At 40.0% G+C, this 13,711-nt stretch overlaps 1 protein-coding gene across 3 annotated transcripts in view; it reads right to left on the bottom strand.

The window, feature by feature from the left end:
* Positions 1–13,711, bottom strand: part of LOC134527272 (frizzled-2) — a 735,576-nt gene that overhangs the window by 424,693 nt on the left and 297,172 nt on the right. For all 3 annotated transcript variants that reach the window (XM_063359807.1, XM_063359806.1, XM_063359809.1), the window contains exon 2: positions 1,847–1,923. The gene's annotated coding sequence lies outside the window, so the exon portion shown is untranslated. The remainder of the gene's footprint in view (positions 1–1,846; positions 1,924–13,711) is intronic.

Genomic DNA, 13,711 nt, shown 5'->3' on the forward strand with positions numbered 1-13,711 from the left:
CAGGGGAAGGATCGGTCGCCATTTTTTTATTTTTTTTGCCTCTGTCGGGTTCGAACCGAGGACTCCGAACTTCGTGTCGTAAATGTTTGTTTTTTATTATTTTTTACTCAAATTTTATTATTTGAATTTTTTTATAAATTTTTAATTTTTTTCCGTTAAAATCGGATAATAAATAAAAAAGTTAAAGATGGCGGCCGTAACGAAAATTGCAACGGTTACGTCATCATCCAAAATGGCGGAAAACACATCACCGAAATTTTCGAGAAAACACAATTACGTCATCCAAAATGGCGGATCCAAGATGGCGGATCCAAAATGGCCGCCGTAATAACTTGTCCCGTTACGCTATGTCCCGTTACATTGTGTCCCGTTACGCTTATCCAAGATGGCCGCCGTGACGTCACAATCCAAGATGGCCGCCGTGACGTCACAATCCAAGATGGCGGTCGACAATCTTCAATCCACCGCCTGAGGCCTGATCTCGGAGCCCCTATTATATACTACTAATGGATGCGGGTAATCTGCCCACTAACCTCTCGCCAGGGTCTACGTCTGGAATGTCTATATGTAAAAGTTGGTTTGCGACAGTTCCCAGGAGAGGAATGGACTTTATCCTCCCAAGGAGCAAGACTGGCAGTTAGAAAATGTGTAACTGATCCTAACAGACTTTTAATTAATTTTTTTTAGAAAGTTTAAGAAAATTACGTTCTTCCTTTTGTTTTGTATCCCTCACTCTTATAAAACATTTCCCCCTCTCCTACCTTTCTGATTAAATCTGCATTCGCTCTTGTAATGCGCGGTTAAAAGAAAAATAAAAGAACCGGGGCTAGCGTGCCGATTTCTCTGCTCCACTACCCTTCTCTCTATTAACATACTGGTCAATCTCGGTTAAACCGAACTTTAAGCTGCCACCATCCAAAGAAATGTCTGAATAAATTGCAATTTTACTGAAACATATGTTAAACTTTTATTGTTTCAACCTACCACTATACATACATATGTATACATTACTCATACATTAGTTTTTTGCCCCAATTCCTCCTCCCCTACCGAGTACCTTCTTCGTGACGAGTAGACATAAAATATTATTATTTTTTTAATATGTACTTTATCATCTCCGGTCCCTGCCTTCTGAGTCTTGTGATACTCATCAAAGCTACAAACAGTGATGGTGAGCAAGGTACCTGATCCCAACACAGAGAAAATTTCAAGTGAAATTGGCGATCGAGAATGTTCATTGCGTCACACAAAATATGCTCAAATGTTAATGATCTCTTAGGCTGTAAGAGTACAACAGTAAAATCAGTAGTGTGTTCGTCTGTAAGGACATAAGTTAAACTTTTGTAATATTTGTTGACTTAACCTAATTGTATATAATTTTTTCAAACAGAAGCCTTTGCACTGTCGTATTTTAAGAATAAATTGCTTTTGTAAATCTGTCTTCAGAACATTTAATGCGTGTGCATATTTGTTGTAAACTATTCTGATTTTTGGGCCTAGTTTAAGCTCACTTAATTCACCCAAGACGGGCACTCTAGGTGAAAGGCTGGAACGCTTCTTCTCTGTAGGTCTATTGTTCTCACATAAAAAATCCATTTTTTTAAATTTAATTTACATTTCACGTAAATATGTATTGTTAGAGTGATTAAATTAAATTTAAATGCCTTTACATTAAATTTGCACAATTATTACTGACATAATTCTATCCTCGAAGTACTTGAAAATGTTTAGAAAACCAAATAAATAGCAATGATTGAATTGATAACACCGTCATGGCAAGTGCTTACGTGGCCAACAGTGACAGGCGGCACTGAGGTCACACAGGTGCTACACAGTAGCTACTCACCGGACAATGTCCACACAGCTCGGTGGCTCCCGTCTGCTCGCAGCCAGCACGTCTTTTTCTAGCAGCTCTAACAGCTCCTGCGCCCGAGAAACACATTATCACGCGCTTTTCAAGCCAGCCAACATTACAACACCGCACACATCTGTAGCGTGGTATTTCATTGCCTACTGCACTAATACGTGTGCTATCCACCTAACAAAACATGTCAAGAAGTTTTTCTTTTATCATGTATTGATTTTTATAAATAAATATTTTAAAAAGATACTAAATAAATAACTCAATTTCAGTATGTAAGTATGTATGTAATTTTAGTATGCAAAATTCACGCAACAAATTCTAAAATAATATTTTTGGTACAATGTGTGCAACCAACACAAGATGCGATGCCTACACCGAGAGCGCCCTAAAGCAAATGGCGGACGAGGGCTAAGGAGACTCCGCCATCCTCGCAGCAAGCCTGACCAATAGCTTACCGAGTAATTAGTGCTAAAAACTATCCAAGGATTGTGTTGGTTTATTCCGTAACTCACCTATTCGTGTTACATATAGTGTGGTCGCGTTTACCCTAACGACGATCTGCCTAATTAATAACCAGAAATAGCTAGGCCCTAGGAAGTTAGGCTAAAGGCATCGCTGGAAAGCAAAACGCAGACTAAGACATCGCAATCAGGTACAATGAAGTAGGTTCAACGTAGTTAGGCATAACAAAATTATGCACGGCAAATGTGTAATGTGTATTGTAATGATACACCCCTTAAAGAATTCGCCGTTGGTCATACAGATCTCAAATTTAAAAATAAATTCCGTACAAAGTATGGTTATACAACGGCACATTTGAAGCTACTGTTATTAAAGGCTAAGGCTATTTGAAGCATTACAATAGATAAAACATAACCCAAAACACACAACAAACGCCCTAACTGATAGATACAACACCTATTAGAATTTTTTTGGCCACGTGACCGTCGCCACCAGTAAGGATGTGGTGGCGGCAGATATAAAAAGTATGAAAAGTGTTTCCATAACTGATCGGGTAAGCAACTAGATATTATTCTGGCACTTATGGCAGTGCGACCCAAAATAATGCACACATGGTTCACCGCGATTCCCTGGTGCAGCGCCCAGTCTGGAGGCGGTGTAACGTGTTGTTGTGAGAAGGGTTTTTGGGGGAGGGGGGTTACAGCCCGCAGACAAACGCGGCCGCTAATTGCAGCTGTCTGGTGACGTGGGCGACACATCCGGGGAGGGGGGACTGTAAACTCAGGAGAAGGGGAAAGGGAGGTTTGTTTGTTTTGTTGGAGGCGGCTGGCGCGGGGGCGGCCAGGTGAGACGAACCGCAGAGCCGCTGAGGAAACGTTTATTGGCGGCGGCCGCAGCGACGAAGCTCTGCCTCGATGTGCTGCCTCGCGGCACAGAGCTGCCAACTCTCGAGCAGCGCGCACAGGCGTGCCAGCCCACGCAGCAACTCACGAGGTTGTTACCTTACAGATGCCGCGCCGAGATACAAATACCTCCGCTTGGTGGCAGCAGTGAACGAATAGACGCTGTCAGATGAAACGATTGTGTAGCAACATTAGGCCTACATTATGATAAATATTTTTATCGAGATTCTGTTAAACATGTTTTATTATTTTTCTACCAAGCAATTTGCTAAGATTCCTGTAGTAACATTCACGTGCTGAATACACGAGTGTACAGTGCTGACAACTGTCGAGTTGTAAAGTAGGCTGGAAACTTGGCTTATTGTCTCCAACGTGTTCTTTTCCCGAGTGTGCGAACAAGTAACTGGTCTACACAGATCCCTTAGTAATCCAAGATTGGCCACCAGCCGCCAATGAGACGAGGTAATACATGATTGTTTGACACAGAAGCCAATGGAAGGGGAACCCTCATCAGATTGGCCGGCACTAGAGCTAATAGGACGAATCACCTCGTGATTGGCTATCTAGCAAGCCTTACCACCTCCAGTCTCTCAGTAGACTCTAAACCTTCGATGTGGTCTAATCTTAAAGTTAAGATTGTTATCCGACGATGGCCGTCATAGCCTGCAACTTAATTAACAACAAAATAGCAAAGAATTAACGTTAAAAGTATGTAACTCCTTGAAATCACGCATATTGCACAAATGAATGCACACACACTTGTAACTTCTTACTTCCGGATCACCAAACCCATTGCAAGCATTTATGCAGCATGCAGAAACGCATACTTATGTGATATGTGCGTTTAACTCAACATATTGATAGATAGTTTCAGCAAGAAACCTTTATTTTTTAAAATCATCAATTATTATACAAAGTCTGCAATCAAAAATATGCAATTATTTGTTGCGAATATTTTTTATGGGAATTCCTATTTTATTACATGACGGAGGCAAAACTATGTATTAATTTTATTTAAATATTTTATAGTGAGGCCACTTGCCCGGCCTCAGTCTCCCTGGATTTAATTATTTTTATATTGTATAAAGTTTATTCCAAGTTGATTAATTTTTTTATTACACTGGTTCAGTATTATGTGTATATTAATTTTTAAATACGTTTTTATAAGCGCTTCTAGCTTTTCTTTAATAAACTTGGCCGCCATCATATAGAGTGCGGTTGTGGGCAAATTCTAAACTTAAAAATATTTTTTATTGGTTTTCAGAATTTTTACAAGTATATTTATATTATTTAGTGGTGTATTGTAATATTTATTCATTGTAATATTTTATTATACTTTGTTTATTTTACGTTAATTATTCTTACTGTCTACGAGAATTAACGAGAACTATCTAGCGGAGTGAGGGGGGTAGAGAGGAGGGGACGTGACGTCAGATGACGTGACGGTGTGATTCGGCTTCCAGGTGATTGCGAGGACTGTGTGTTTGACTGCCGGCCGCGACAGAGCTTTTTTGCGGAACTGTTCGTGAAGTATGCAGGATAGCCCGTGCGAACTCGGATCCCAGCCATGGGGGACTTGCCTTTTGGTTCGTTACGTGAACGAGAGTTAACAGCAATAGTCTGTAATCATCGAAAATTGCTTAGGTTTGCTGCACTCAATGTTATTTAAATGGATTTTAAGAAAAGTGGAATTTCGCACGGCTCGTCGATTTGGACGGTTATTGTTATCACTACTTCAATTCTAGTGACGATAATGCCATGGCTAGTTTCGCAAAGCATAAAACGCGGTGTTACACGAGCGCGCGATGGTGTGGGGCAAGTGGACAAGCCACAGGAGCATTGCGCTGCTAGCGGCGCAATAGTGAGTGGGGTTTAAACCCGACCCCGAGAGTCTACTGCATCAAATGTATGCTTCAGCACCAAGTAAGTGACACGACTGGATTTTAGTACCGGTACTTTATTTTCTCCGCTGGTATGAAACCTGGTTTAAAGAAGATGTGTTTTTGAAAACATAGTGCGGCGACTGGATTTAGCGTTGTGGAATATAAGGCCTGAAGAAAGTCATAATTTTTATCCCCCCTCCTTCTCCGTAAGAGACTTATGGGAATTTGGTTTAGAATTTATTTTTGTATAATTTTTGTCTGTAACTAAATGTCGTTAGTCTGTCAATGCAATTATAGCAATTTAAAATGCCACCTAGAGTTTACCTTATAGGGCCCATTCTTTTTTTTTTTTTGGTATGACTATACATTGTTTGGAAAATATTTAAGTTTCAGGATCTTTGTATTTTTAACTCATTATTGTGCCTATCACTGTAGAGTTTCCGGGATTGTCGTTAAATTTAGTTGAGTATGCTAGTACAGCTTTTTGCGCACTTGCCAATAGTTAAGTCAGTCTATGCGCGTCTTTTAAGCTTAAATTCATAACAAACTCATGATGTTATTAGTGACGCGTACACGGGACTGGCGTGGTGGGTGCGGACGTGTACAACTACCCCGGCATAAGGGGAGTTGGCCACAATAGAATACTCCTAGTCAATACGTATACAGTAGAAATGTTTTTTCTTTTAATTCGCATACATTTAGTAACATTCTTATCGTTTTCTACTTTCTCATATTGAAGGGCTTATAAAGACCTTTATATGAATTTAAATATATAGTCATAATATTGTTACATTTGTACCAGGAGGCAAGACCGCGACGCGTGCCAGGTACCTAAGCAGCCTGGTGACCACATACGGCTACTGACGTCACGCGCGTATACCTTCAGGGAATAGAGAATCCCGGCCTTGCCCTGTCCCTGCCCCCGCACCATCCTTTCTCGGCTTTGTAATCTATCCCTTAGTGGCCTGGGAATTCCGCCTTCTCACAAAAGCTGCCTCATGAAGGGGGCGTGATTTAGCGCTGCTGTTCTGGATGCTTCGAGCATCGGGTCGGCCTGGGATGACTCAACACGTCACAACAACCTCAGTCAGTTCCAGAAAGACGGCCAACGGGTATAAAAACGGTGACGCTGGCCTCCGCGGGAGTTCCAAAAGGCGAGTTTAATGTAGTGCGAGTTCGGCGAGCAGCGCAGAAGCGGTGCGACGGGACCGACGCACACTGGTCCCAAATCCCGAAAAGCTGGCCAAAAGTCGAAAAAAAAAATGTTCTTTCTAGGAACATTTGACTGTTGGAATAGTAGTAGTGGTACCTCTAGCACGTATTAACACCGTTAGGGATGGGTAAGGGTCCCTACCTGGCTCAGGAATTCAGTTTGTTTCGAAGCGTCGAGCGTGTCGCATTGTTAGTGGGTGACGCACCCAAACATTCCTCAAGTTCAAACACGTATAGAAAAGTGAAAAGTGAACCAATTATGATTCTGCAAAATGTATTATTCTCCAGAACGTAAGTGAATTTCAGATGTGTTGCCCTTAATTTATATTATTAATAATATTAATAACAAATTTTTAATAAAAGCCATAAGTTAAAAGTCTCACAAGATCCCACTCTGAAACCAAATGGCATTTGTAGATCATTAATATATTTAAAACATGTCAAAAATTAGGTTGCAGGAGCTGCAGCTTTGGCTTCTGTTATGATTTTTATTCGATGATATGGATACGCTTTTAAACTCGCATTTTTCACATTCAGTTTTGCGTTTTTTTATGAAATATTATTTACAATAAATTGGTAAAAACATATTTTTTAAACACATTTAATTCTTAATTTTCAGAATCTGCAAACGACACCAAATAAATTTCTTGCACAAGAAAGGAAATTTTTCTATTTGTTAAAACTGTATTAAATGAAAATATTAACACGGTGAATGAAATTTTTGAAACAGAGGTATCGAAAAAGTTAAGTCATCAATACATTTTGCCAAAAAAATTTAAAAGATGCAATTGCGAAATTGGTATCGAAGTTTAGAAAAAAGTGGAAACAGGTTAATAGAATTGAAAGAAAGTTCTTCCAAAAAATTCGATATTTGGCTCAACGTTCCTGTACCTACATGGATTTCAAAACCACAAGAAATTGCTTGCAATAAATCATGAAATCGGTTTATCAATTCTTCATAAATTCCCGTTATTGAAGCCGAAATTTTAGAATTTTCGGAAAAAACGCCGAGCTGTATTTCCGTCATTTGAATTTCCATATCCTTGTTTTGGTTGATCAACAATAAGCCCTAATTTGTCACGAAAACCTTGTTGTAGATGTATTTTTTTCTTCTCTCAACACTTTCCTTTTCGTCCTTGCGCCCTTGCCACTTTTCTATTTCTAATTTGTAACTCACGTGCAACAACATTCAAAAAACCGTGTATAAGCATGCAGTGGCGATATTCCGAAATCGAAGTGATCCTCATTAATGGGTTTTTGTAAAATACTGTCGATGTCATTAAATTCTTTGGATGTATCTTGACAAAGGTAGCAACGCATACTCGACGATGAATTCGTTATAGCATTACAAACTTTACTATCTACCATTGTTAACACAAGTTTGAAATTGATGATAATTTGTTTTCCATCCATTATAGTTTGAAAGGGCACAAGGTTTCTTTCTTGCATTTAGATACTATCAACTTCGTGTCTGGTAGCTTCGGAAGTTTCTTGCATAAATTGAATTTTAATTGGGTGGCAAAATCTTGGCGATGAAGGTCGAGGATTTTTCCGAATAATGACATGTGAACTGACTTTATCATAGATTTGCAACGGGACGAGCGAAATAACGAAAATGATGGCATCCGATTTATGGCCATCTTCATCGCTAAACGTTTGTTTGTGGGTGCTTTGACTAGAAGTGCCATCACATCCCAATTTGCATACTAATTCTAAATTAACAACTTCGTTTTCAGGAAGAATTTTATCTACATCTGATTGTACCATTAAAATTCTTTCAACTGTATGATTTAACAATGCTTGAAGTGTAACTGTAGCTTCAATTTCAGTTACAGAAATTTCTGAATTTTCAGGGTAACACTTATTTTTAGAATCCAATACTTATTTATAAGGCGGGTACCATTTACAATGTTTTTGTACGCTTAAAGAACGTATTCCTTGATACTGACTTTTGGACAGTTTATTTTCTATAACAAATGATAATGCTTCGTTGTCTGGCAGTGTATTCTCTGTAACACGTTGCACAGCTTTCTGGTACTTTGATGCTTTTGATGGACTGCCTTCTGTGACATCCTTATTTAATTTCGAAGCATGTACATTTCCTGAATCCCGGAGACCCATTTGTGTAGCGTAGGCCAGTGCTTTGACGCTATGTTCTTCTCGAACCTTTTCTGTCTTCCTCCGTTTTGAACGTTCACTCAAATCATCCCAACTTAACGAAGGACGCCCTATTGTTTTGTTCGCGGAAGCCTCCGCACCTTTATTTTCAACTGTGAAATATTGGCCTATAATATGTGAGAAACAATTTCTGAGCTATGATATAGTCGCCATTTTGATTTTTTTCTTAATTCTACTTTGGATTTATAATCAGTGACCTTTAAAACCCCCAGATACGAATTTTCATCGAAATTGATAAAGGCATTGACTTTTGGCCAGCTTTTTAGGATTTGGGACCGACGGGGCCGTGCGAGTGTGGCCGAGTGGAGCGAGATGGTGTTTAGACAGGTGCGAGGTAAGGGGCGAATCATTGTTGAGCTTAGCTCCAGCGAGGCGTGTGAATTGTGGACTTGACAGATTCTGAGTGATTTGTGAACAGACATTGCTTGTGGTGATTTAATAATTAATGTTAATATTAGTAACAAATAAAATTTTATTAATTTAATTGGGCAATCCTTGCGAACCCGTTTTCCCCACTTGTTATAACATGTATCAAGTACATACCCACATACTGTATTGCAAGTACCCACAAAACTTAGCTCCGAGGTAGGTATAACAGCTATTTTGAAATACGAACTTAGAATGAAGTAATTGCCATGTCTACGATATTAACTCAATGTTTCTAAAATTCTATAGCTTACCATAACTGTTGAGTGGATGAGAGTCGTACAGCTATTATAGGAGACTTAGAAATATCGAGAATTATTTTGAGACATTCCATATCTGAAGATTCTTTTACATTTACTGGACTGTTTCGATCATCATAAATAAATTACTCTTTCAGTTCCGTTGCATATTGTTCGTTCACAACAACTCCACACATGGTTATCAAACCATTTATTATGAGACATGGAGGGTGCCAACCGTGATGCCAAAATTTTTGGTTTTTTTGTTATACCTACAGTTAAAATAATACTATTTACAATTTTAATTCTGACTTTTGGCAGAAATGTTACAACTTGCCAGAAAAAGACTATACACATATGGATCGCAGGCCTTCGTTGTCAGAGCAACGAACACTTCTGGGCATCTGGGTGAGGCCAGGGCCTTGTGAATGACCATGTGCCATGTTCCAGCAATTATCAATGAGGGGCCGATCGCAGCTGAGCTGTGATTGATCTCTGAGGTCGGCCCTGGTCGGAGGATGGTCTGGCCAATCAAGAAGAACTGCTTTTTGGTGCAGCAAGCTCGACTGTAACTAATTATTCTATGTCAAATGATCATGAGTATTTTACAACAAAGAATTCTTGGTATTACTTAGTCTGAAGTCATCTTCCATGTTGATAAAAATGATGAGTTTTCTGAATTCTATGGCTTACCTGTTATCATCGCTTGTAGTTGGTTATAATTATAATGCATTGTACTTGGACGATGTGAATTGTATGTCCTGTTTCATTGTAGTGCTGTGCTATGACTGTGCGATATTTGTTGTATTTAATGTCTACCAAATATTATCTTAGGCAAGTAGAGATCCTTCTGCTAGTTTACCATACATATGTCTTGTTGCAGGAGCAGGGCACTTCATTAACTCCTAGGAGGCGTTTATAAGGATCTTTAAAAGGCAAAATAACTGAAATTATGTTAAAAAAATATTCTATGTGTGGAGTCCACGCGCAATAGAAGTGAAACTTCTTGTTTATTATATTATTTTGTATTGGAAACATAATTCCATTTGGATGAGGTGGCAGATAATAATATTTCGTGACAAATAATTACCCATGTTCAACTAAAGTGTGAAAAGAATTATAACTACAAAAATATTTAGATACACAGTTAAAACCAATCTCACGTAACACTTTAAAAATACTGATTTTAATACACAAGTAATTAAAATAATAATACGGACTTGAAAAAAACAAACATTTTCATGCGAATATGTCCCGTGGCACGGTTCACAACAATAAGCTCATACCCTGTTGTGATGCCCTCTGCTCAAATACTCCTATAAGTCGGGGTGGCGTCAGGCGCAGGCGGGTCCCTACCGCCGCGACACGCCTATCCATGCAGCATTGTATGGTGAAACCTGAGCCGCACGCCACCACATGGAGCCCGCTCATGGCTGCGACATCGATCACCAACAGCGCCAACGGCCCCGAAAGAATGATAGCTCGACATTCACCCCCAAGAAACAACCACGAGTGTCCTAGTATCCTAGTGCCCTAGTGCGCAAGATGGCAAGTGTGCAAGTGTACAAGTAGGATGTGTCATTGTACATTTTCCTGCCATCTCCTCTACTGGTTCCTCCACCACGTACCTAACTATTCCCCTCCTCTATCGGTTTTCCCACCACATACCTAGCTATTTCCCCTCATGTGATCGGAATTTTCGTAACGCTCCAAAATTGTTGCCCCCTCAGCAAAGAAGTTTTACTTCAAAAATTATAAATGTAAATAATTTACTTAAAAAATAAAAATGATGTGTCTATAACGTTGAAACATCGCTTAGCATTTATTTTACTATGCAACGAGTGATGTTATTTAAACAGATGATTTTTTTCAAGTCAAGTAATTAATAAAAATCATAGTAATTTGAAATTTTTCGTCTAGCACTTTGAGTCATTATTTTAATTTACATATAGAACTAAAATAAAACAAGAGTAAGATCAGTAAAACAATATACCTTGATAGTGTAACAGTATTTAAAACATGTTTGAGGTTATCTGTAAAACTTTATTTGTTTCTAGAAATTTAAAGCTATATTTCGTCCAATATTTACCCCTCCAATATTGTTGGAGACGAAAATTTGACAGTGTTACTGGGCATTTAAGAGCTTATAATCTAAAGTTTAATGCTATATATATACATATATATATTTATATATATAAATATATATATATAAATATATATATATAAATATATATATATATATATAAATATATATATAAATATATATATATAAATACAGGCTGTATCAAAATTCATGTTACAAGGCTTGAGGGTAGAAAGCTGTTATTATTTGCAACCATTTTTGCCAGTAAACATGTTGCCGGAAACACGTAGTTAAGCCCCTGTAGCCCCAGAAAGAGTCAGCATAGGCAACCCGTTGTAGAGTGTTATGTTTTGGATGTGCGGGCGTTCGAGTAGAGAAATAACCTTTTAAATCGTGGCACAGATTTTAATTTCACTCTGAAATCAATCACAGCTTCGGCTTTGTTTCACAACATTGAAATTGTTGCATACGTTTTAACAACGTGACAGCCTAACGCAACGGCTCAAAAACACGCCCACCTTGAGCGACACAGAGGTGGCAACGGCGAATCATGTTTTCACGGATACGCTGGAGCATGTGTGGAGTCGACCTTATGATTTCGAATGCTTCAATGATTCTCTGTGTAAGCTCTTCTACAGTTTCTACTGGCGTAGCGTAGATAAGCCCTTTTACGTAACCCCATAGAAAGAAATCTAACGGGGTTTTGTCCGGTGACCTTGGCGGCCATGCGTCAGGGCCCGCTCGTCCAATTCATCGGTTTGGAAATGTTTGGTTTAAATACTCTCGCACTTGCAGGGAAAAATGAGGTGGTGCCCCGTCATGTTGGTACCACATCACATGTCGGACATGAAATGGAACCTCTTCAAGAAGACCTGGTAATTCGTTCTGAAGGAAGTGGAGGTATCCGGCGCCGGTAAGTCGTGGCGGAAGAAAAAAAGGCCCGATGAGTACGCCGTCAACAATACCGGTCACACATTAACTGAAAAACGTTCCTTGCGAGCTGTAACACACGTTGCATGCGGATTGACATCATTCCAAACATGACTGTTGTGCGAATTGAGAATAGCGTCTTGTGTGAACTTGGCTTCATCGCTGAATAAAACCGCTAACTCGGAGTTCCTCAATACTCTTCGAATGTACCAACGAGAAAAGGTCATACGAAGAGGATAGTCCGCCGGACCCATGTGTTGCACTTTTTGAAGGTGGTACGGGTACAAGAGTTGCTCATGAAGAACTCGCCAAACAGCCATTTTGTCAGCATCCATATCGGAACCTTCTGCCCTTGTGCTTGTATACGGACTCTCCTCAAATCTCTGAAGTACATCTTCTTCAAAACTGGGAGTACGAACCCTGCGTGGAGCACCAGCATTTGGTCTTGTGACAGCACATGTAACAGTATCACGCATTCGCTGAGTAAGTCTTGCAAACATGGTGTGATCTGGAATCCTACGACCCGGATATCGTTCTTCGTACAGACGACGGGCGGCTCGTCCATTCTGTCTAGCTTCCCCGTAAACAAGCAGCATGTCCGTGTACTCACTAAACGTGTACTCCATTGAGCTCCACTAAAACGTCGCCCTTTTCAGAACCACAGCGAAAGAAATGACACCACGAGTTTGCTTGTACGACAGAACTGTCATCGACAGACCACCAGTGATATCAAAACACACTGCAACACTGCGATGTCACGCTGCGCAGTGCTATGGCACTGCACGAACGGAAGAAAAGAGGTGAGGGCGCCACCAATGGAAGTAAAAAGGGGCGGGGGTCAGCATTCGACATCGTACAGTCCTCTCGAGCGCTGCCCGGCGTCGTAAACACGTAATTCACCACAGCATCGTCTGTCTCGCACAAAGCCCAACGGGTTGCCTACGCTGATTCTTTCTGGGGCTACAGGGGCTTAAATACGCGTTTCCGGCAACATGTTTATTGGCAAAAATGGTTGCAAATAATAAGAGATTTCTACCCTCAAGCGTTGTAACATGAATTTTGATACACCCTGTATATATATGTATATATATATACACATATACATATATATGTGTATATATATATATATATATATTTATATATATATATATCACACTACAGCCTAGCTATTAGTGTCATTAATCCATTCTACTTGCCTACAAGTTTATTTCAGAAAATATGTAAGTCAATAATAATTGCACTGTTTTCCAAAGACACGTGCAAACAGGAAGCATACTACTTCCAACGTCACTCTCTATTGTCAGCGTGTGCGAAGCGGGTGGTCAGAGCCACGCTCGGACGAGGCAACACGCGCACCGCAGTGCATGTCGGGTGACTGGGAGGGGAGGCGTGACGCACACTTACTGTTCGGCGCAGGACTGCGGGGTACGTTCCGAAACCTGCGCCAGGCGCGCGCCTCACCCCGTGCCAGTCACCACACGAGGAGATAACATCCCTCCAGTGCCGCTAACCCACAGTTACAGTACTGCAGA

This window comes from Bacillus rossius, chromosome 1, assembly GCF_032445375.1.
Source record: "Bacillus rossius redtenbacheri isolate Brsri chromosome 1, Brsri_v3, whole genome shotgun sequence".
Classification (NCBI taxonomy): Eukaryota; Metazoa; Arthropoda; class Insecta; order Phasmatodea; family Bacillidae; genus Bacillus; species Bacillus rossius.